The following is a 21,951-nucleotide window of genomic DNA, read 5'->3' on the forward strand; positions in this document are numbered from 1 at the left end:
AGCTGAATAATCTTCCATTGAATATATACACCTCCCGCATTTTACTTATCCACTTATCTATTGATGGACACTTGGGTTTCTTCCATGTTTTAGTTTTTGGGAACAATGCTACTATTGAACTTGGCTGTACAAGTATCTTTTGGAGACCTTGTGTTCAGTTACTATATACTCAGAAGTGGAGTTGCTGGATCATATGCTAATTAAATTTTTTGAGAAATTACATACTGTTTTCCATGGTGGCTGTACCCTTTTACATTCTCATCAATAGCATAAGAGGGTTCCAGTTTTATCTTTGTTAACACTTGTTATTTTCTGGTTGTTTGGTACTAGCCATCTTATGGGTAGGATATGGTGTCTCATTGCAGTTTTGATTTGCATTTCCCTAATGATTAGTGATGTTGAGCATCTTTTCATATGCTTATCAGCCATTTGTTTATCTTCAGAGAGAAGTCAAAAGAATTACTTTCTGATACCCTTTTGAAGGAAAGTGGACGGTATCATCTTGGCAACACAATAAGGGTGGGAGACTTTATGAACGGCATTTCAGAGACTAGATAGCTTTTCGGTTAGGACTCTGAGAAAATTTGGATAACCATAAGGTTACTTCCTGATTTGGCAAATAGAGGTCATCTGTGTCAAAGAAACTATTTGTTAGTTTTCTGGTAGCAATATTACTGTGAAATTACTAGCATAGAAATAAGAATTTCTTTTTCATTATTTACATCAACAGTTTATGTTAAGGTGGCTTCAGCTTGCCTGAGTCAGGGTTGTAAATAAATCTCTAAAGCATCCTGCCCATTGAAGTTCTACTTAATGAAAGGTTTTGTAAGAGGTGCTGTCTTTTCCCTTTTAGATGTCCCTGGTGGGTCCAGATGACTGTAAATCAGGTGCTTTCTTATAGCTTGTATGGCTCCTCAAGTTTGGAAGAAATATGTACCTTCTGAAGTGCTAAGCTTGCAAATTCCTAAATAGGAATAACATTATGAAAATATTTATTCTAGAGTCAATGTCGCAAACTTTGAACAAGTTTCACATTGCCTGGACTGCACCAGACTCTTTTTTTTTTCTTTTTTCCTTAGTTAGCCAGAGTCACTCAAGGACAGGTTTCCCTGTTTGCCCAGGAAGCTTAATTGTACTGGAACTGAAGTATGATCTTTTGGAAAAGAAGTGGAAAGGGAGTCCAGTCGGGGTCCTGAGGTAGGGATCTAACTTACATTGTCCATGAAGGGAAGAAGGCTACAAAGGTGAAACAGAGCTGCCCCAGTGTAGTGGACAAATCCTGTCTCCTCCAGGGCTTGGTGGGGATGTGGTTCTTTTGTGGGTCTCAGTTTGCACAGGGACATGGATGTTATGATGACAAGTGGTGGCAATCTCCTGAATGAAGCATGGTGGATTTGGAGGGGAGTGGGTGGTTCTGGTATTAGTGTGGCCCACCTGGAGGTAGTCATTGGCTGCAAGAAGGAAGAATCTTACTAATCATGACAGATGACTTTTTCATGTGTCAACTTAGTGAGGTTGAACTATAGTCCCTGGTTATTCAATCAAAAACTAATTTAGGTGCTACCATAAAGGGTTTCGTACATTAAAACCCTTAATCAGTTGACATTATATTACTCAAAAGAAGATTATACTGGGCGGGGTGGCAGGGGGCTAACCTAATGAGAGAATTCCTTCAAAAACCTTTCCCTGGGTTTAGAGCCTCTGACAGCTGCTGGTTCTGCAATCACTCTTTCCCAACTCTGACCTTGGGTTCCAGTCTGTGTGCACTTTTCCCTACCCAATGGCCTGTGGAATATAAGCCTTGGTTGTGTCTGTGGGTTTCTAGCCTACTTGTGATTCTTCCTTCCCAGCTGAATGTGAGCAAGTGTGTCAACATGAGCCCATGAGTAGCAGCTTCTTCATCTCTTTTCTTTCTGAGCATCTTTCTTAGAAACTTTAGACTTGTTGAACCACCCTCATAGTTCTGCAAACCAATTCCTTGCAATACACATATGTACCTCCTACTGCCTACTGGTTCTGCTTCCCTATTGAATCCTGACTGATGACGAACAAAGAGACTGAGGATCTAGAAAGGACTACTCTGTTGGAGTTATAAACAGCTCCATCCCAGTCCATGAAAAATGCTGAGAGGTTGAGGGCTGGCCTTATCTGAGGGTGCTGAATCTGCAGAGTATTTATCACATACTCTTATCTATAAGGGGCAGTTGACATTCTCCCCAGCCTCTCATTGACCTGAGTGGTGTCAAGGATAAAGGCACATAATAAAGTCCCTGAATGCAGGTGGAGTGGAGAGCAAGAAAGGTAATTTTTAATTGGAGGCATGGAGGAGTTATAAATGGGAACAAAATCCTTTTGCTTGTCTGCTTTCTTTCCTTCTTTACTCCCTCTCTTTCTCTTCCCTTTTCTTCCTTGATCCCTTCCCTTCTCTTGATTGCTCCCTTCCCGTTTTCCCACTATTCCTTTCTTTTCTACCTCTTTTCTCTTTTGTTTGCAGGAGTTATAATGAGGTAAATTGTGATAAGGTGGATCAGGAAATACTTCTCATTGGCACGTCATCAGAGACTTGGAAGGACAAGCAAGGTGTGGTCAGAGTGGGGGGTCAGGAAGTGAACGGTTTGACCCTGCTTTGATCAGGAATGGGGCTAAAGGCATTTGCTTATTTTTGTTTCTGCTCATTTCTGTTCTGGGAAGCTGAGGAGAGGAATGCTTCTAACTTATGTGCACCCTTGGGAAGAAGTAGGACCATAGTGGGGCTCAGTGGGACGAAAGTTGGCTGTCATCCAGACCAAAAGGCTAGAGAAAAGTAAGCCACACAGTGGACTTGACTCAGCTCACTAGGGTGGCAGGCAGGTAGATCCAGGCCCTGGCCTCAGAGCACATTTTCCTGGCTTGTCTTTTTGCAGGAATCCCTGGGAAAATATGGCGGTTACCTGTCCATGGTGCTGAAGAAGGCAGAGAGATGCTCTTGGGTTAAGAACTCAGGTTCCTGTCTGTCTCATGGTCACATGACTAATGAGAAGGTGTTTTAGTTTTGGCTTAGAGTCTAGGACGGGAAAACCTCTTCAAAAATGCATTATTGTACTTAGCTCTAATCCTATGGCATTTGCTTTATAGAAGCAAAGTAAATAAAGGAATAAGAGGTCTAGAAGAGAATGTAGACTTCTTTTGTGGACCTATTTAGTTTGGGTTGTAGTAAAGAATAATTCTGGGGAATGCTGCACTAGGGAGATTAAGGGGATTATTTAAATGTTCCTCCTTGGATATAGTAGAGGTTTGTAACTCAGCCCCAGGTTGGTAACTCTTTTAAATCACTGTCAAGAAAACAAAAGGATATGTTATTAGGTAACATTGTAGGAAATACACAGGGTAGAATGTTTTAATGTCAATCTGTGTTTTACCTCTGGGAATACCAAATAATAAAATAATTGTGTTATGCACCCAAAAGTCATGGTTTATCATAAAGGGTCACATGCTCCATTGCTTTACAGGAGAGATTTCATTTGGATTATGAAGTATTTCTAAACCTTGTGAATGATTGGTAGGAGGTATAGTTTTTTGTAACACAAAGGGTTGCTGACCAGAATTACAATTCCCATTAAAGGAATGTAAATGAAATAATTTTGTTTCAACAGTCATATCCTGAGGGCAAATGTGTCATAGAAAGTGATTAAATTGAAAACATGAACACAGTAATAATTACTATATATGTATCCTCTGTGGTTACCTCCCTAATTTTTCCTCAGGATGTTAACTTCTCAGACATTTACCATTGTATTAAGATATACTGATAAAAATAATAAGGTGATTGATTATGCTGTTAGTTTTTTCACTGTAAAAGTATTCTCAGCACAAGGGACTGCATATTATTGATATTTCTTTCTAAATTGAAATATTATACAGAGGGCAAAAGGATTGGATAACTGTAGCAAGTAATTTGATGGCAAGAGAAATACCATAGATCAGCAATGATGAGCTTTTGTAGTAAAAACACAAGTACAGTAATGAAAAACAATGCTTTTCAAAGTTATAGGCATATGTTGGAATCAGAACAACTCTTCAAACAGAAAATAATGGAAACATTATGAATGTTTACTTAAAGTAGTTATTCTGACCTGAGAAACCTGAACAATTGGCAAAAATGAGAATTTATGCTTTAGCTCATAAAACAGATTCTACTTCAGGAAATTATGAACATCTTCAGGCTTCTTTTTTCTAATTTTTTTTGGCGTTCCCTTTTCTTAGACTACCAGGGCACTCTGAATTTTTAATACCAGGATTTATCCCAGCATTGACTGCTCTCTACTCTACCTTTCAGCTGGTTGAGAAGGAACACCTTGCCCAAAAGATTTGGCTAGCAGATTTGTGTAAGTTTTCACACGTGTCAGTGATACACTATGACCTTGTGTGCATGCTAAGGCCAACATAGGTGTGGAATGAGGAACAAGAGCAAGGACCTTGGCATGGAGAGAGCCATAGAGAGAAAGAAGCAAGCACAGGGGTTAGCTTGCTTGGAGACAGTTATTCAGATATGTGGAGCAACTGAAGCCCTGAGATGTGTCAGAATCAAGCAATAGGGACGGAAGAGGAAGAGAAGGGAGCTGTGCTGGGGAGATGGTGATAGAAAGACAGAAAGACAGCTTTCATTAGGTCAAGAAGGAAGCCATGAAAGAATTTGTGTCAGTGTTTGTTTTATAAGTATGTTCATAGCCCTGGCCTCTTATTTTTAATGATTTTAATATCCTATATAAGGTCATAAGTTCCTAAAATTGTGACTATTTTGCTCTGCCTAAAATATACCTATGTTTCAACCTAAGTTTTGTTGGCTGTAGCAGTAGGGTTTTCCTGGAACTAATAGCACAAATAAAATAGGCAGGGAAGACTGACAGGCTGCTGACCAGGGGTAAGTTGTAACTTGAATGTGAAGGCAGTCTGCTGGCAGAATTCTCTCTCCTGTGGGGGAAGGATGGTTTTTTTATCTTAGAATCTTCAACTAATTAGATGAGGCCCGCCTACAGTATGGAGGGTACTAATTTTAATGCTAATTAAATCTAAAAAATGCTTTCACAGCAACATCCAGATGTGTTTGACCAAATGTCAAGACCCAGTGGCCTTGCCAGTTTGACACATAACATTATCACACTGTCCTTTGGAAGGAGAAATTGGAGTGAGGAGGGGTGAGGAGAGTGGATGGTAGGGTACCAATAGTGAGGGGTGGTGGTGCTGTGTGCTTACTTCACCCCTACATTGCCCCTTGCACTCTTAGTGATTTCTAGTCCACCCCTACAGAGACTCTGATACAGCCCCTATAACACTTGTTATGTTCACTCATGTCAAACAGATGGTGATTAGTACCTTTCTTTTTCATCAGCACCATTTATGTACAAGGCAAAATCTTTCTATAAAGTAGAGGGGAAGGGAGGGATTGCTTAATTGTTTCCTGAATGAATGAACAAATGAACAAATGAATAAATGACTTACCTTCCCTGCATGCTCACTGTGTTTAGGCACTTCCAAACTTCTAAGCTCCCATCCCTGATCTTTCCCTTAGAAATCACCCCTGTTTGCCTGGCTTGAACTTTATGGTACCACATAGCTTCAGATGTTGTTCTTCAGAACTTATTTCTCTTGTAAACTTAAGACCTGTATTTCTAATTTTTTGTTGTATGTCCTATAAAAGCTTTCAAATGCCACATGTCCAACATGAAATTAATTTCCTTCCATAAATTCAATCTTCCTTTTCCTTTGTTCTGTATCTTAAATTTTGTGATTCTACCTTTCCATTTATTAACTCAACCTAGACATCTTGTCATCACCCTTACTTCCTGCACCCAGAGGGTCAAGAAATCACATTCGCTTTGCCTTTTTCTTGACTCATTCCCTGAATGATGCCCTACTTCAGAACCTTTTTATATCTACACTGTTACTTGAGTTACGGCCTAAAACACTCAGGGCCATGTCATTCCCCACCTGGAGTGCTCAGTAGAGATGCTGGGGATAGAGTCAGTCCCTGGCCTTCTGAATCTTTCTGCAAGGTCCCTAAGAGCTGCATCTCTCAGAGTGATACATGACTCACATTTGAGGATGTTCTACAAAACATGCTACTGAAAAATACTTTTTAAAATTTCACTATATTCTGGAGATGGAAGTGCTTTTGACTTGATTCAGTCATGACCTAATTGGCTTGGTGAGAGCTATTAATATGCTGGAAGGAAGTCCTTCAGGTCCTTTCCTTCTCATAATGAATTTTTTAAGGGCAACATTCAAAATCAAGGTCAGCACACAAGGGCATCATTTGCCTTATGGTGCCAGATAGAAGTTTTAAGTCAATCTTGTTCTGAGTTAAATTTTTTTTTTCCATGTAAAAACTAGCTAAGTGTATTTCATTTAAGAAAAATCACAGTATATATAACACAGACAGGTCTAATGACATTTTTTTTCCCCACAGCAGTACTGAATAGATGACGACAGATGTCCACCGTGGTGGTCTTAAGGCATTGGGCACAAAGAAGAGTTTTCTAGAGCTGTCCTCTTTACTCCATTGCTACCTTGGTACCCTTTTCTTCACTTTTCATTCCTACTTGGGCTGTCTAGCTCATATAAACTTTCAAAACATGTTTGCTTCAGTGAATTAAAACATTGAATTACATTGACTAGGACTTTTAAGTAAAGCAAATTTTATTGCATTCTAATTTTAAGAATTTTGTACACATAAACATGTATTTTAGCAGTTCAGCCAGACATCTAAACCTCAAACTGACAGGAATTACAAAATGTGTGCTTATGTCTAGTGGAGGGTAGACATAGTTTTTTTTTTTCCCCCTTTGGTAAGAGGCTTGTTTCTCTTTAATAATTGTAAACAAAAACTTAAAAGTAGTAAAGAAACCTAGTTCTGAGCAAAGTGAGATTAATTCCCTACTCTAGGATTTGGTTCAGATACGTGAGGCACAGAGAAAGAGAAATGTTCATCATTTTCAATATGAACTTGGGAATTCCTGGGTGAAATGGGGACACCAGGTTGCCATCTCTGTCCTTCATTAGGCATGTAAAATTTCACTTACTTATTGGAAGGTATGAACGTGATCTCATGGAGTGGTGTGTGTTCATTCTTGCAATCTCAGAACATTTCTAGGGAATATACTTCCTATAACAGAATTATAGATTTATCCCATTTCAAATATGTTGCATATCAATACCTGGCTGTACAAAAAAAAAAAAAAAAGGTAAACTAAGAGTAAAGTAAAACTTGCTTTATAAAAATATTTACCATAGGATTATTTAAAATGCAAGCTCCTTTTGCATGCTTAAAATGTGCTAGATTTACATATATTTACAGTTATCTAAAATTTTCAGGAATACCTTACATAGAGTGATGAGAATCTCTAGTTGCACACATGAACTTGGTATAAACTTGCTTCTGTGTGATAATGTTCTAAACAAAGGGTATCTACAAAGGATCTTGCAGTTCCCATTTTGCCAACAGTTTAAGCCAAGTTTCAGAATCTGTACTTTCTGCAGAGGTAGAAGTTTTACTGATTTGATAGATTAAAAGCTGGGATTCCGTCAGGTAACTTTTTCTCTATTTCTGTTTCTCTCCTTTTCCCCGTCTCTACCTCTCTCTGATTCTCAAGAAAGAAATATTATTTACTCCCAGTTGTAGACCCTTTCCTAAGCTTTTAGTAAAAATAGGAAGCATCAAGTGATCTCTTCCCTTTGTCTGGTCTATAGTAAATATACCCTGAAAGGAAATAAAGTGGGAAAAAAAAGAAAGAAATCTAAGAATCTATAATCAGTGTATAAATTACTCTGTCTGATCACTACACTTCTTTTTAAAAAGTCTTAATTGCTTTCTGGTGCATTTTGGAACTTTCATATCTTATACATATGTTCTTATTGCTTTTTATCCTTGTATCTTTAAGTCCTGAAACATTTAACATTTCCATACATTTACTTTAGAAATAATATTTCCTTATAATTTTAATTATAGGATATTTAGAGAACAGGAGTTGAAAAAACAAACTAATTCTGTCACTTAAAAGTAAACATTTTGGTATATAAGTTTATATCTTTTATTTTAAAGAATATACAAGAAGCATAAATTAGCTATAATAAAAACAACACTGGACAACAGACTACTCCAAATCAAAGTAATGTATTGTGGGAAGCCGTCCTTATTTAGCAGAATCAGACTAGGTTGAGCTGGGAAGGAACTGCTGGGAAGTATGTGGCCCTGGGCAGGAGTGGTTTCCTGTCTCCTTCTGGAATTTTCCCCCTAAAAGGATGGCTCCCCTAACTCCACCCTATCCTGTCCATCATAGAAGAAGCTCTTCCCGGTCTTTGCTCACTTTTACCTGCATATTATAAATAAAGGAGGGTTGGGCGACTCAGTTGTTGTAAAGAGGCCAGAGCTGGTATGGCTGGACCTGTCACACCCCTCTCTCATAAAAAGAGTACTGAGTAGATAAGTTTTCTGGGTAATAGATAGAAAAACTGCCAACACCCTCCTCTGGTAGTCAACCCTTTCTTCCTCCATGTGGGATGTGGCAGAGAGGACCATGACAATGTATAATACACACTTATTCTTGTGCTTATGAAACTAGAGTTGACTGTACTCTGGTTTGAGTTTGGTTTGACAGGAGCTCAGCTTTACACTATAAGGTTCAACAGGGCTTTTCTCCTTGCTAATAGTTAGGCTCAGATGTATTCCATGAATATTCATTTTGGGGTCTAGGCTGAAATGATAGTGTATTTGTTTGTGTTGCCATAATAAAATATCATAAACTGGGTTGTTTAAACAATAGATATTTTTTCCTCAGAGTACTGTGGTTTCTAGGGAGGGCCCTTTTCAGCTTGAATATGGCTGCCTTCCTGCTGTGTGCTTGTGGGCTTTTATAACCTTTCCTTAGTGTGTGGGCTCTGGGGGAAGAAAGAAAGGGTAAGCTGTCTGATATCTCTTCTTATAAGGGCATTAATCTCATTAGTCCAGGGCCCCACCCTCATGACCTTGTCTAACTCAAATTACCTCCCAAATGCCATTGAAGTGTAGGACTTGGATATATGACTTTTGGGTAGACATAAATATTCAGTCCATAACTGGCAGGTTTTCTAATGGCTATGGCGGAAACCCTGGAGATCAAGAGCAAACACACAAACATATTTGAAATCTCTGCTTGTATCATATCTGCCAAAATCTCATTGACCAAAGCAGATAACATAGCTGAGACCAAAGGGGTGAAGAATGAAGAATAGCAAAAGTGAGAGGAACCACATAGTTACATGGCAAAGGTATGGAATGAGGGGAGGTGTGAGAAATGGGACCAATAATTCCATCTATTGTATTTGTGTGTACATTTTCATTAAGACAATTACAGCAATGCAGAAATGTGTCTGTGTGAGTGTGCACATATAAACATGGCCTACATTGATGCACAAAAATTTGTTGAGTGTCATTAAACACAATCCTATGAATTGGTAGTATAACTATCCCCATATTTATGAATGATGAAATAGAGGTGCAGAGAAACTAACTAACTTGCTCAAAGTTCTAGGATGTGGGTAGTGATAGTTTGCTGTAGATATATATATATTTTTTTATGGTACTGGGGATTGAACCCAGGGCCTCACACATGTTAGACAAGCACTCTACCACAGACTCTACCACAGAGCTACACCCCCAGCCCAACTCTGGGTTCTTTAGCATGCATGAATAGTGAAAACTCTGCTTTGCCTCTTGCTTGGTCCACCAATTCTATTTCAGTTCAACAAGGTAACTCTGTCAACAATCTCAGTTAGAAACTTTGGATATTTCTGGGAAAACACACACACACACATACGCATATGGTACTACTAACACAATTAGATCATGTTGTATATGTTGAAATTCAAAATTTTAGCAACCATGTTTTTCATCTCCCAGTATCTTTTCTTGTTTCTGATGATTCCTTTTTCTTGATAATCTGCTGAGAACTCTAATCTCTCTGAGGATACTATTTAGAATGATGATGATGATGATGATGATGATGATGATGATGATGATGATAATGCTCTACTATTCTCTATTCTCTGAGTCATGGTTCTCTTTTGTGCTGCCCATTTCCTCAAATGTCTACAGAGCTTTGAAATTTATGTATGAAGAGCTGGGTTCCTGGGTATAGGTAGCAGACTGCATTTCCTCCATGTGTAGATTTTTCATTTTACTTTTCAATGAGTAATTTTTGTGGTTTACATATAAATCTTGTTTTCTGTAGGTTTTCTAATTAGCTTATGTTTTTATCATTTAATCCTTTCTTCCTGTTTTCCTCACTTTTTTTTTTTTCTTTTATTCTGGCTTTGGAGTTTACTGCTTACCCTGGCACCCAAGGAAAATGCAGTTATTTTGTGCTTCTTTTCCCAGTGGCAGCCAGTTTTCTCAAAACCTGGAAAGAAAAAAAAAATTGCATAATTGAAATAATCAGGCTATGGTATACAGTAGAATTCAGAATTTACAAATATATTAATGATGAAAGAGGGCCTTAAGGGGTATTAGGAAAAGGGTGGAGAGAGTGGGAAGGGCTGTCTGGGGCTGTGTCCACTCCAGAAGTGCTTGGTCATGCTTCTCACCCTGCTTCTAAGGGCTATTTTGGTTTATGAATTTATCATTCACTCAAGGGTGAAAGGGTCTGGCAAAAACTAGCTGGAGTAGGGTATGTGTGGTAGAATGGGTGGAGAGGTCTTTCCTGCTCCTCGTGGGCTTCACAGCAGTGTCCAGGACCAGAGGATCCACAGTCTCTCCTTGGTGAGTTTGTTCCTATCTTCTGAGACAAAAAGCATACTTCCGTTTTCTCTGAGTAGGCCCCCTCCAGAATCTGGCTTAGCCAAACTTCATTTGCTTGCAAGACAAATATGACGGTGCTTTTCCTCTGTTAATGTCTGATTTTATTTCAAAGCCAATCTTATTAGTTTAAGCCTTAGATTTTGGGGCAAAGAGTTAGAATCAGTATATGTATAGGAAACATCTATCCCTATAGAACAGGCTCAAACTTAGAGGCTCATCCCTCAAGCTGGTTAAACTTAACCCTGAAGCATCCTCGCCCCCAAAAGCAGAGCAGATTGACCATATTACATGCTTCTCCCTTCCAGTGGAGCATGAAGGAGATAACACAATATCCTGAGTATATTTCAGTATGAAAGTCAAATTCCATTTCCCCAATTTTGATACACAAAGGCTAATGAAGGTACATTAGATGATTTCTTGTCTTCCTGAGGATGAATACCTCAAGCAGGAAGGAAAATCACAGGCAATTCATAAAATAACATTTATTTTCATTTGAACCTCTGAGCAGATAAAAATCGTAAGGGATTAATTGAGATGGGGTCGTAAGAGATTAATTGAGGTGGGAAGGAAACTGACACTGAGTGCCTACTGGGAGTCAAGAATTATCCTAGTGATTTCATAAGTGTACAGAAGATGAATTTTGACAAAATTCATTGTAATTAATATCAACATTTTAAACATTTTATCAAAATCAATTGAAGTTAACATTGTTGACAAAAATAAATGTTCACAACATGGCTCGATCTACAACTATCAGATTGGTGGTATTGATGGCACAGTTATTCACCCTTTGCCATGTAACTGTGTAACACCCTTCGATTTGACTCTGTGTTAGGCTATGCCACTTTCTTTGACCAACCTAATGCAAGCAAAAGTAATGTAAGCTAGGATTTGAAAAAGATCTGTGTGACTGGGATTGGTCTCTCCTAGCATCTTTGTCAAGTCAAGAGAATGAACCTAGACTAGCCAGTGGAGGACACAGAACTCGTGAAGCAGGACAAAGTTGCCTTACCTGCGGAAGCTGAAAACGGCCAACTTAGCAGAAAACCAAGTCCTGGAAGAGCCAACCCATAGACGCCATACTCAAACACGTGAGTGTGCACAGCTAGGCCCCACCACGCTCTGCCTCCATCAATCTGACTCCCATTTATTTAGTTGACTCATGAGCTAAATAGCTGCTAGTTGTCTGCCACTAAGCTTTTGTGGTTCTTTGTTATGCAGCATTATTGGTCTAATAGATAACCAATAGTACAACTGATTGCAATTGCAATAAAAATAATGTAGTACAATTGGCATACAATTAATTGCAAATAATTTTATTATTAATAAAACAAGGCTTAGAAAGGTTATTGAATGTACCTAATCCTACATAAGTGTCTATGCCAGAATTTGAGCAGGGTCTTCTGATGCCCCTGAATTACATTTTATGTAGATTATAGTCAGCAAAAATGCCATGATAAATGCACAGTCTTTAAAATAATAACCTTAGGATTCCCCTGCTTCCAATGCTAATCCTTTAAAAACATGGCCAGGTGTGAAAAGAAACCTAAAAGTAGTCTAACTTTAACGAAAGTAAAGCTATTTAAAAACTTGGTGTATTTCTTGTATTTACCAAATCTGCTTTTCCTTTTACATATTTTAAGCTGAAATTGCTCCTCACTCAAGAACTCACCCTTTTCTATTTATGTAGTATATGCCCTGAAGACTATGTAAAAACATAAAAGGAACTCTTACCTTTCTTCAGTGAAGAAAATGAGATATTATGTAGTTTTCTCTGCTGGCATAAATGAGGAGATTAAGCATAAGTGGGAGATTCAGCATATCTCTATTTCCCCAACATAGAAATAGTGCATTTGACCACTTTTTTATGTTTTAGTACATTTTTGTCAACAATCTTTTATTATGTATAAAAAACCCCATCTCTATTCCTTATAGAAGTTTTAAAATCATTTCACAGCTGAGTGGAACCCTAAACAGAGCTATCTTAGTGTAATGAAGCAGAAAACGATTGCTTCTTAACAAGACTGGTATATGGTGACAAACAGCTCATAAAAATCCCATCTGCCACAAAACGCCTCTATTTTAGTTGCCTTAGAATCTAAATAGTATATTTCCTATTTCTTTTCAGAAACAACAGAGGAAATAAAAAGTTTTCACCACCATCAAATTGTCCTCTGACAAGAAAAGCACTTGGCTCTTAATATACTGATGTAGCTCATCATAAGACCACCCGTGTCTGGTGATGCCCTTTAGACCATGCAGGGATTTTGGACCACCCCTTTGTATCCCCCATCACAGGCTCCAAGAGGGTCATACGATAATGCAATGCTGTTTCTGAGGTTTTAACATCGAAGAATGACCTGTGTCTCTATCAGCTTTAGATTTTATTTGGAAAAACAAAAGACAACTCCAGAGTTAGCAGAAATGAAGAACTAGGACCATTTGCAGTTGATGATTTATGAAAACTGGTTTGCATATTGTGGGGGTACATTGCTGTTGACTCCCAGTTATGTGTTTTTTTTTTTAATAACTATATGCATATATGTTTTATTTGGAGGGATTTTTCAAAGTGTTTCCCCATGCCCTTCAAATTTCATATATTTACTCAGCCAAACAGCTTTCAGTTTTTGAAACATTTAAGCTCAAATGACTTGATAAAAGTATAAAATGAAAATTCCAATGGTTTTGTCTAAAACTAGACCATTCACCCTTGTACAGAAAAAGAAATGTACTAGAACTTTCAACAACTATTCCAAATGCCACATATCTACAGGTTAATATAGTATGACTTTTAAAGCACACATGTATTACTTTGTGACAGAAATAAACCAACTCCTTCAGTTAGAATATAAAACACAATATTTATTGGCTTATCCTGTTTTAAAAGAAGCTAGGAAATTTTCTTGGAAGGGAACAATAAAATCTTATATTTAACTGCATTTATCTTTCAAGCAGAATGTTATGGAACTGTTTGGTCTTTTGAAGATACTGCTGGCTTCCTGAATTGGCCCTGACTCAGTTCCCATCTTTCTTCCTATAGGATGGAACTTTATTTCCAAGGATATATCACACTTACTTGCCATCATGACTGTAATATTCATGGAGTGGTCACCATGCTACTCCTTCTTGCATTATCTCATTGACCTTTCAAGTGAGTCTCTGAAGTGGAACTATTAGTGTCTATAATACAGGGGACATGCTGTGAGATGTTGTGGTCACACAGAGGTTGGGTTTGTCCAGAGCTCTTTCTATTAAATTGTATTGCCTCGTGTAGTAGGTAGAGGGACAAGTGCAGTAGAGAGGACACCGCCTGGCTCCTTACCTCTATTCTACAAATAGTTGTGCACCTTGGGTCAGGTTGCTTCACATCGATGAGATGTTGGACCAAGTACTGTAAAAGCTTCACTCAGTTTATGGATCTGTGATCTGAATGTACATTATTTTTCATTATTATTACCATATTAAAGCATGTATATTGAAGCACAGGCAACAAGTGACATGCGCTCCCCCTTAGGTATGTCAATTAAAATGCTTCAATTTTTTCCCTGCTTAAAATACATTAAATATCACTCTAAGTTTGGAAGTCCAAATAGTTTGTTTATTCATTCTCCTACTGATGAACATTTAAATTGTTTCTGATTTGGGGCTGTTTGAATAAAGATGCTGAGAACATTCTTGTGGAAATATTTTGTAGATATGCCTCTTATGTACATGCATGTCTCTTAGGTTTTATACCCATTTATAAATGGGTATGATATTTATTCATTCAATAAATATTTAATTAACAACAGCTATGTGTCAGGCTTTGTTTTTAGCTTTTGCAATAAATGAAAATAAGTTGAAAAGACACCTGCTCTCATGAAGCTAACAATCCAGTGGGAGGAGGCAGATGATAAGTAGGCATAGGCATCATGAAGGAAATCCCCAAGGTGATGCGATGAAGATGAGTGGATAAGGTGAAGATGGAGGGAGGAGGGTGCTGAAGATTGCTGTTCAACAGAGAAGGTCTTTATGAGGCAACACTGAACTGTTGGAGGAGCTGGCCCCTGGAAGAACCCAGGGATGTGTGTTTAGGCAGAGGAGACAGTATAAGGCAATATGATAGAGTGTGATGGACATTTATCAAAGATCCATAGAATGTCAGTCCCAAAAGGGTCCTTAGACATCATATAGCCTATACTTTCCCACTCTGTATATGACATGAAAGAACAAAGGCTGCGTTTTCAGCAGAGGGGCTAGGAGTGGAACCAGGTGTTCTGGGTCCCACTCCTGTCTTCCTTCCATTGCATGGTAACAGACACCACCACTGCGCCTTCTTGATCACTTACTTTGTGGCAGACACTATATCATGTATGTTACTCTGCTTTCTTTATAAGACCTGATAATATAAGCATTATCCCACCTATTTTAATCACAAGAAAACAAAGGCTTAGAGAAGTTCAGTGAGTTGTTACATAGTTTTAGCAAATGAAAGAGCTTGAATTTGATTTCAGGTCTGTTCAATCTGAGGTGGGACCTTTAAATATTGAGCCACATGATCTTGTTCATGTGTTTTTATGTGTTTCTAAACTTGGGAAGCTGTCTTACACATTTTTTCTTAAGTAAAAAATACATCTAGAATAACATTTTTTATTGCATGATCAGAATTGAATAAAGGGATGACTAACTAGAGAAGGGAACATAAAATGCAAAGATTTATTAAAATTGACTTTTTACAATGAGGTTAGCTACTAAATAGGTAAAAGAAATCAAGCTGTAAAATATGAACATATTGATCTTTTTTAGTTAAGTATACATTATTGAAATAGAATATTGTATTAACCTTGGCCCGGTAATTAGGCTATAACTTCTAAAATAAATGTTAAGCACATTGGAAAAGAGAAAGAAAAGAGAGTTGTTAGATCACCATAGTTTGAATATAGATAGGAGAGTAGGGTGGGAATGCTCATTAGAAAACGAGCAAGGGCAAAAGATAATTTTCCAAGAGTTGCCATTTATTTAACAAAATGTGTTCAGTTATGTCATATGTGATTGTTTAGAAAAATAAGAAAGATTTTGTTCAATAGAGCTCAAATGCCCATGAACTCATTTCTTCTATAGGAAATTCCATAATATTTTTTTGTTCTTACAGATGTTACCTATACTGGATGCTGCCTTGGAGAAACAAATGGGCAACTGCTAGAATTTTTAGTGATCTCAGGGTAAAGGATATGCAATGTGCTGTGTCTCTTGATGGGTTTCCACCTCAGACTTCCCTCCTGTTCTCTAAAATGGAAAGTATTATAGGCCAAGGCTATTGAGAAATGAGGAGAAAGTTAGTACCCATACTCTCATGGAGGTGCACTTAGGGAGAGTGCACGTTGTTGAGGAATTACTAGGGCTCAGAAGCTGGTGTTTGCATCTCGTGCTCCAGGAAATGTCTGTGATGTCTCTTCCCAGATTTCCTTTCTACTCTCTTGCCACCCCCAACTCCCTGTTTCCTGCCTTCTTTCTTTTTAGTATGTAATTGTGTATTGTTCTAATTTCCTTTGTAATGAACACAAGGCTATACCATATTAAAACCATTGTTTTTAAGAAATGAGGGAAATCAGACTTTCTTCCCAGTTCCATTCTTTTGTCTGCATTCTAGTCTGATTCCATGTACCATTTGCCATTTGAAATGACAAGTAGATTTGGAAACACTTTTGGATGCTGTCATTCTTTATCTTTGTAGATTTCTTAGGTGGCATAAAGATAAAGACAACCATAGTTCACAGTCCACAGCTTAAACACAATGTGTTAAAGGTGAAAGAAGCTTAACATCACATCACATCTCTTGTTGTCCCTAGTATTAATTGTCTTATTATACTGCAATACCTTTATTCTATATTTTTCCCAAGGTCACACAAGTGGCCTAGAAAAATAAACAAGAGGGTAAAATAAAGTTAATTTTGGGAGATAATAAATAAGGCTTCCTTGCATTCTATAAATGGCAAGGGTTTCCCATATGTGGTAATAGAGGTATAAACCAACAGCAGGTGTTCCAGGTATAAGGGAGACGATGAAAACCAGATTACACTGAATTAAAAAAAAAAAAATTCCAGCACTTGACACTTCTTTCCCAGAGAGGAAGTAGTATTGAATGAATATAAACATTCTGACACTAATAGTAAAGCATACAGTGTTTACTAAATTCTCACTTCCACCAATCCTGGGGACTTCTGACCCTGTAGCTATGACACCTGACAGAAGTGCATGTTTCACTTTGGGTGAACTTACGGTGAAGTAGCTACAAACTCAGAGGTGGATAGTAGTAAGAGCACTAGAAAGATGTTTTTAAAGACCTGTTTTGTTTCTTTATAACTAGGCAATGGTTATCATAATAGAAAAAAATCCACCCTTCCTGGAGATGCTTAATAGTCATAGGTTGTTTGGAGCTAACTAAACAAGAGGTAATAAGTTTTCATGCCTTCCACCCTTCTCTCTTGGTGTTCCAGTTAAGGGTTTTTAACCTCTCCTGTTACTTACAATGGCATAAACTTTTCTTTCTTTTCCTCCAGCTATGCCTTTTCTTTCCAACATAAGGGGTGCATTAGTAATAAACTCATGTAGATCAAGAAAGGCGATGTCCCTTCCTGTGGCAGGTGAGACCCGGGGCCCAGGGTTACGCCACATGCATCCAAAGATGGCGACTGGCAGAGAGCCAAAGGGCGTGCTGAATGTGCCTTGAGAAAAACAGGAAGCGTTTACCATTGGCTGTATGATAATTAGTTCCGTCGCCTAGCGCGTGGACAGATATATCTTACATGTATGCTTGAGCTCGTGATCGCTTGACCTTTAATAGGATTGGATGGACATATCTGGTTACAATTGCTTATGCATGAGACTGCCTATATATTGAGGGTGTTATCCGAATAAAGCGGAAGCTGCTTTATGAACTTCTGAAGAGTACATGTTGTTTGTCCCGCTGGTCGGCGGCAAGCGGCACCTTCCCAAAAGGATCATTAAGTGGTGGGTGCACTGCATAAATGACACAAAACACAAAATAGTGTACTAAAGGAGCAGCTGGTAAATTCCACATGGCATTAGCTGAAATTGGGCAAAATGGTAAAGCTGATGGACATGTTTACTTTGGTTCTCATTTTCTTTCCACAGATGCTGCAAATCATCCATGGATGAAGATGTGATATACAGTATTCACCATTGCTATTTCAGATGGAGGCAATGACCATAAGAGATGGCAGGATGGTGATGTGTATCAGCCAAGATTATTTGGACACACGCAACAGAAACTGACTCTAGATCAAAAGAGAATTTGTTGAAAGGATATGGAGGAACAGGAACACTGAAAATTTAGGTTTGGAGTAGGAAAAGGTCTGATGGTGTTCTAGGAATTCATGAAGCAGGAATTCCTCTGTGACCTTACCAGAGTGCTGCTGCTAGAATAACTGGGCTTAAGGTGTCAAGTTCCAGGCAGAGGCATTGGACCACTATGTCCATATCTTTCCCACATCCTGCTTCCCATGGTGAGCATCAGTCATGTTCCTTAGTGATCTTACTATGTTGTACCCAATAGAGGAGAGATAATTCCATAACAGAACACCAAATTGCATAACAGAACACTATTGCCAGAAGAAGATGGGAAGGCATGCTCAATCAGTCTAGAGAAATAATTGTCCACTGCACAGTGTAATGTGCAATTGATTTTATGCCATATTTTCTATGGCTTTTAGTTCATAGTCTAGTTTGTCAGGAGAAGAGGTTATAGACAGAGAATGAAAAAACATTCTTATCACTTCATGTTATTCAGCCTGCTGTGATATAAGTAGTCCACATGGACACTGTATGAAATAGTCAAACCTCAGTCTGGGTGTAGTGGTGCATACCTGTAAGCCCAGCAATTGGTGAGGCTGAGGCAGGAGGATCATGAGTTTGAGGCAAGACTCAACAACTTAGTGAGACTCTCAACACTTAAGTGAGATTCTGTCTCAACAAAGAAATAAACAAGCAAAAATAAAAAGGAATGGCATGTGGTTCAATGGTAAAGCATCCCTAGGTTTAATCCCCAATATCCTCAACCTCTGCATACACATGGTTAAACCTCTGGTCTGCTACAATCCAAAAGGTTGTTGAGTCTTGATACTTAGAAGGTATTATGGTATTGACTTTTTACTTATTGGGGAATCTGTCTTAGCTGTCATCTGATATTTAAGATTTTTCTCTCTACCAAATGGAGAAGTTAACATAATCTCTCTCCTTGTCAAGGGGTAAGATAGAACACAGCCCAAGCCCTGCCCGTACAGCAGAGCCACAGCCCCACAAATCAGAGATACAAGTCCTCAGAGAGGAGTAGGAATTAGAGTCAGGTCTGTCTTAAAGAACATATAGCAGAGATGAAAATCTTCCTTAGTAATATTATTGATAAATATTGTATACTTACAAGTATATACATAGAGATTGCTAACACTGGACAGAAGATACCAACTTCCTGGCTGAGATGTCTCAGAGCAGACTGGCAAATCACAGAGGATTAGCAAAACCTGCACAAAAAGGGAAAAAACCCAGAACATTTCATCATGAAGGTATTTTTGTCTTAAGTAACCAGCAGGAGTTTTTGTTAACTAAAAGAAATAGACATTAATTATACCAGCACCTCTCTATATAATGTTTATAACTTATTGTATTTAGTTTTGCATGGATTAACAGTGTAGCAAACAGCTTGAGTGCTCATTCTATGCTGTTTGTTCAATCTTTCCCAAGATAGCTTTATGCTACTTTTAGACCAATTCCTGGAGGATCAGGGAAGAACCTGACAGACCTTCAAATGGATCCAGAGGACTCTACACTGTAACTTGATGAGGAAAGAGAAACCAAGCAGTTGCAAATGCAAAACAGAACGTTTGAGGATGGCACAGATGTGACATACAAGAATGAGATTAGAGGAACCTCTGGCTATGACACACTGGGCTCAAATCCTAACTTCATCACTTATTAGCTTTGTGATCTTGGATGAGTCATTTAATCTCTCTAAACCTCACTTTCCTTAACTGAAAAATGGATATGATGAGATAATCCCTCTCCTGTGGGGCCACTGGGCAATTATGCATGTAAGTGGTTGACACAGAGTCTACACATAGTAAGAGCTCAATATATGTCAAAGTTTATGTGTGTTAATTTTATATAAAGGCAAAACTTGGTAACTTATGAAAAAATAATGGAAATAAAATTTTTGAGTTAAAGCTTTGGCTGTAGAGCTGGGAGATGCTTAGATTATTGATAATGCATACCACACACATAATAGAGCAATTGTAAACCCCTTAATCTGAACTCAAGGTAAGTGCTCCCAAACTTCAATACAATCTTATGGGGCATCCTTGAAAACATGATGTTAGATTACAAGAGGGTATTGCTTCCTTTGTACTTGACTCTTGTTGGATGATATCTATGGCATTCTGAGCAGTTCTGGAGGTGGGGAACATTTTAAAAAGGTCATTGACTTATTAGATTAGGCTAATAGAACTGGTCGAAGGTGTGGCTATTCTTGCCATTTGAGAAATGTTTGAAGGAAATAGGGCTTGGTTGGAACATTTGAGACTAACAAGACTCGATTGCTGTCTTTGAAAGTTGAAGGGTTGATTGCGAAAGAGAGATCTGCCTATGAGCAGAGTATGGAAACAGTATAGAAGCAGATTATGCCTTGGGATAGAAGGGTACTAATTACAGCTGCTAAGTTTACATGGTTGGTCCTTTGTAAACTGGTTGGATTACTTTCCCTGGAATATTTGCACATAAACTGTAACACCCTGATAAGAGACACTGAGGAGGGCATTTTTACCTGGAGCTGGAGTTGTTAGGAAGATAACCTTGACCCTAACATTTAATATACATGCTACAAGGACAGAAAACAAAGAATAGCAATCATTAAGTTAGTTGACTCCCTACGGCTTCCTAAGACTAATAGAAAATTTTTGCATAAGTGGTCCTGCTTCTACTGGATCTAAGGATTTGGTGTCCCTTACTCAGGGAGGCAGTATTTAGTTGTAGAAAAGTGTGGCCAGGTAGTAGGAGGTCCTAAATATCAGGTGCTCAAAGTAGAAAAAAAGAATATGAGAAAAAGTAGTTAGTTGTACTTTCCTTATTGTGTGTGGGTTTTTTTTGGTACCAGGGATTGAACCCAGGAGTGCTTAACCACTGAGCCACATCTCCAGTCTTTTTTATATTTTATTTTGAGACAGGATTTTGCTAAGTTGCTAAGACTGGCTTTGAGCTTGTGATCCTCCTGCCTTGGCCTCCTGAGCTGCTGAGATCACAGGCGTGTGTCACCATGTCCTCATTGTATCTTATTGATTGTGATTTTTTTTTTTTTTTAGTTTTGACTTCAGAAGTCAAGCTCGTGCATGATCAAGTATCTTCACACTGATTGGCTCAGACTTGGAAGGGAGCCTATGAAGTCATTTAGCCTACTCTCTAAATTTATTAACAATCATGAGGCATAATCTGTTTTTAAAAAGGACTGCAGAGTAATTGGGAGAGCATCCTATCTCTATTCTTAACTACTTCTCTACCCTCTCTAGAGAGAAGAAAGGGAAAGGTTTGGATCACAACAGACTTTGGGTCCAGATAGCTATGGGCTTCTGAAGACCAGCTCTGGAGACCTCCAGCACACTCCTGGAGAGGCTCAGGTTTCTCAGATGGACACAATAACAGTGCCCACTTTAAGGGTTAGTTATAAGAACTGATTAAGACAATATATAACAAAGTGCTTAGCACAGTGCCACAGCACATAAAAATCCCCAGTGAATGCTAATTATTATAATGAGCTTTATAATTGCTTTGTCTGCTCTGTCATGGCAGGAGCAACACCGATGGTCAACAACTTTAACACAATTTCAAACATTTACTATTATTTCATTGCATCTATTAATTACTTGGGGAAAATTCAGAATCTGGACATTTTTATTTGGAATATTTTCTGAATTTTAGTCCTTTTCTATTTGTCTTAGAGCTCTTCAAGTCATTGGCCTCCTTATTAAATTTTAGTTCTCCAAGTGGTAAAATGATAAGCAATATTTATTTTCAGATTTTCCTGGAGTGAACTTCCATGTTTAGAGTTAAGCTACATAAAATAATATTGAGAAATAATTACAAATTCTTGAAACTAC

The sequence above is a fragment of the Sciurus carolinensis genome, chromosome 4 (assembly GCF_902686445.1).
Source record: "Sciurus carolinensis chromosome 4, mSciCar1.2, whole genome shotgun sequence".
Classification (NCBI taxonomy): domain Eukaryota; kingdom Metazoa; phylum Chordata; class Mammalia; order Rodentia; family Sciuridae; genus Sciurus; species Sciurus carolinensis.